Raw genomic sequence first — 3,885 nt, 5'->3', positions numbered from 1 at the left:
ACACCAGGATGACAAAAGATGGGTAGGGGTATGTGTCCGCATTTCTTACCTATCATTATATTTTGAAGCTGAACTAGAAGAAATAAACAAATAGAAATGTTATTCGTGGTCTCGAGTAAGCAGCTTCGACGATAAGGATCAGTACATCTAAAGAGAAAATCTTTCTGCCACCAGGCAAGATTGTAATAAAGTCAGCTCATTCATCATCAGCTGAGGGGAAGCGAGCCACCAGAGTCACCAGGCCATAAAGAGTGTACACAGGCCTCTGGCACTTTTAATCAGAAGATCTCAAAGCACTCCCTACTCAGTCATCAACAAAGCTTTGTCAACAGCAGAGTGTAAATGAAGACCTTTTCCATAGTGTTGCACACCCTGCCACTGTTGTCAAAAAATGTTAGGCAAATTAATTTTTAAAACCAAATAATTATAATATGTACCCACACATACTTAAAAATACATTTTACAGTGCTATAGATTGAACCCAAGGCTATATCCCAATTACTACATTTATATGTGTATTTTCATAAATATACACAAGATGTAAGAGGAATTTCAATTTAATTGTATATCACACGGGATCGTATATGAATATTTGATTATAAGCCCTCAAACACTACATAATTAATTAGCAGTAGAAGCACATTACATTTTAGAGGGAGGACTTCGGAGTCAAATAGAGTTGGACTCACTCCCAGTCTGATCTTCCCTTCCCTTTCCAAGATCAGCTGCTGCATTTTCTCCCCGGTGGGGTTCCTTGCTCTTGGTCACTTCCCTCTCATCTTCCTGTTGATTCTTTTATGACTGTTCCCAGGACTGGGTAATTGTCAAGGCTTCTCGGCTTCAGTCTTCCCAGCACTAGTCCATCCTACATAGCTATACCTATTTATCTTCCCAGAATGAAGTCCCACACATGACACGTTCTGCACAAAATACCCAAAGCTTCCCACTGCCACTAACTTCTCACTACAGCATCGCTCTGGGCCCTGTGTACCTTTCCAGGTCCTATGCAGCTTTCCAGTAATTCTCCAACTTGTAGCCTTGGCTTCAACCATTCTGACATATCTATTTCTAGGCTACATTCAGTTGCTATGGATAGTCTATAGTCTTGATCACATGACTTTATTACAATGTCTTTCCTTTATCATTGTCTTTAAAATTCCTAAGCCTTGGCTCAGCTGATAAAGTTTCTTACTGCCAAGACTGATGACCTGAGTTCAATCCCCAGGACCCACATTATGAAAAAGGAGAACTGATTCCTAAAAGTTGTCTTCTGACCTCCACACACATGCCATAGCATACATGTGCATGTACATACACACACACACAAGTAATATTTTTTTTTAATCTGAAGTATTCCTCTAGACTAATTTCCCTGGTAGAGTAACTTTCCTGTCCTTCACCCTCCTGTGAACCCGCTGCTGTATCTCTCTCTTTGTGACCTACAGTTAGTCTTGTAAAAGGCCAGGTTCAATTTAAGACCTGTCATATCTATAATCTTCCCATGGCTTTGCTGTTACCAAGTGAACAATAAGTGCACATTGCACCCACTGTGTTGTATTGGCTCTACTGGAATGCACATGCCCCAAGCCCCTATGTGTCAGAAACCACTAAAATAGAAGAAGAAAACCAAATCAACAGTTTGTCTTCACCATTGAACTCAGCAATAGAGGGTAGGTGCCAGGTTACTGCACCCTTTACTCAACAGAACATCTACGTGCTCATTAAAACAGTAGAAAATTAGTTCCTTGAACATGTAGTAAATAAGAACTTGACCATGACATCTACTCAGATAACTATAGTTCCATTAAATACCTTCCTCTGTACATAGGTATGCACTGAAAATTGAACAAATTTTCATTGGCTGCCTTGGGTTTTGACTTAATGGTGTTAGGAGTGAAAAAAGCATTGCAATAAGACAGGATTTTGTGAAACCCTCTGTCTAATTTCATAATAGTGGGATGCAAACAGCAGAGTTGAAACTGATCATTTACATTTTGTTTGTTTCTGGCCGTGCTGGGGATGGAACCCAGGGCCTGACACATGGTACTCAAGTGCTCCCACTGAGCTACATCCCCTGACCTCAGCTCACTCATTTACTATAAAGCTGTAGACTGTCAAATGGAACATTTTAAAATTATGTTTTAACTCTATCTTTCCTGTTTGGCAATGTTTAGTTTTCATCATTAAAAAGCTTATTTAGACCAACTCAGTAAATCACACAAATATACGATTTGTTAAAATTCCTGGGAAGTAAATGTGGGACCCTGACTCGTCTAACCACTTCTTTCTGCTTCTGTAATTTGCTTGGCTTAAGGCAGCACTAACTCCATTTTGACTAGCTGTTTCGGGCAAGCTCAGGCATGCCCAGGCATGTTGTAATCTTCAGTTACCACCCCCATCCCAAAAAGCTATAGATCAAGCAAGCCTGGGCATATAGCAGCCTTATGAGGTAAAAACAAACTTCTGGCCCCACAGATAACAGTCAGCGCATTCCAGTGCCCTAAAGACAGCCCCTACCAATAAGAATCCTCCCCATACTCAGGGCATAGGACCATCCAATCATTTTAAAGGATGTTTGGCACACATGGGCTTCTGTGAAACTTCCATATAAAAGTGTACACCACCCTAGTTCCGGGCTCTCAGTACTGATCCGCTGCATCGGTGAAATCTGGGGGCCTGGGACTAAGCTGAAATAAAGGCTCTTTGCTGTTACATACACTCCAGATTCCTTGGTGGTCATTGGGGGTCATGAGATCTGGGCATAACAGTAAATATTATTTTAGGGGTTAGAAGGATGACTCAGTGGTTATGAGCATTGGCTACTCTTGCAGAGGACTTGTTCAGTTCCCAGCACCCAAACGGCAGCTAACAACCACCTGTAATTCCTGTTCTAAGTGACCTTACACCTTTTCCTGAACTCTGCAAGCATTACACATACATAGTGCACTTATGTACATGTAGGAAAAACATTCATACACATAAAATACAAACAAATTAATCAAAAAACTTTAAAGAAATTATTTTGAAAATCAGACTATCTTATTAACAAATCCTCAAAAATGTCTTAGCTTTTGCAGTCTGGTACTAATTAATGTACTTTGGCAAAAAGTGACCCACCCACCCCCAAATGCTCACAGAACATCTTTGGGAAATATCTTTCAGGAAGACTCTTTCTCTACACTGGTCCTCTTAATTGGGGCTGCCAAGAACTTCAAAATCATGTATATATCTCAATTGAATCATAATATTTGAAAATTAAAATTCAATAATGCAAAAAAGAAAGGAAAGAGAATCGGTTGGTAACTTAAGACATGCCTCGGGAGAGCAGGGTACCAGGTTTCAAATCACTTCTTCCTGCTTTTAAGTCTTGAACTAAAGAGGCTTCCATTTTACCAATACTATCCTCCATCAGTTCTTTGTGCTACGTATACAGGAAGCATCATTTCCAACTTCTCCTAGACGGATAATGTGTGATGCATTTTAACCACTTACATCAATTTCTGAAATTCTGTAATCAAACTTCATATTGTAAATTTTAATATTTATAAATTTACAGACCAGGTTTTCTAAAGCTAAAAGGAAATTTTCCTAGGAGATAAATTTCCTTTAATTTTATTTATTTTTATTTATTTATTTACTTATTTATTTACTGAGATACTCTTTGCTCTGAGACATTATAAGCAGTTCATTAAAGTTCAGATCTGGTCACTGCTAAAGTTCCTGGGCTTACTGTCATTCCTCTCTCTCTATCTCCTGAGAATTTAAAGGGCTTTCCGCACCTCTTCTCACTAGTCAGAGTTCCCCTCAATGTCTTCTGCAGTAATGAGTTTAAACATGGCTATTTGCCAATGTTCCCTAAATGATGAGTTCCGCCCCCGCCCCCCC

The sequence above is a fragment of the Nannospalax galili genome, unplaced genomic scaffold (assembly GCF_000622305.1).
Source record: "Nannospalax galili isolate Female #2095 unplaced genomic scaffold, S.galili_v1.0 scaffold677, whole genome shotgun sequence".
Classification (NCBI taxonomy): domain Eukaryota; kingdom Metazoa; phylum Chordata; class Mammalia; order Rodentia; family Spalacidae; genus Nannospalax; species Nannospalax galili.
Note: the sequence above shows the minus strand (reverse complement) of the source record.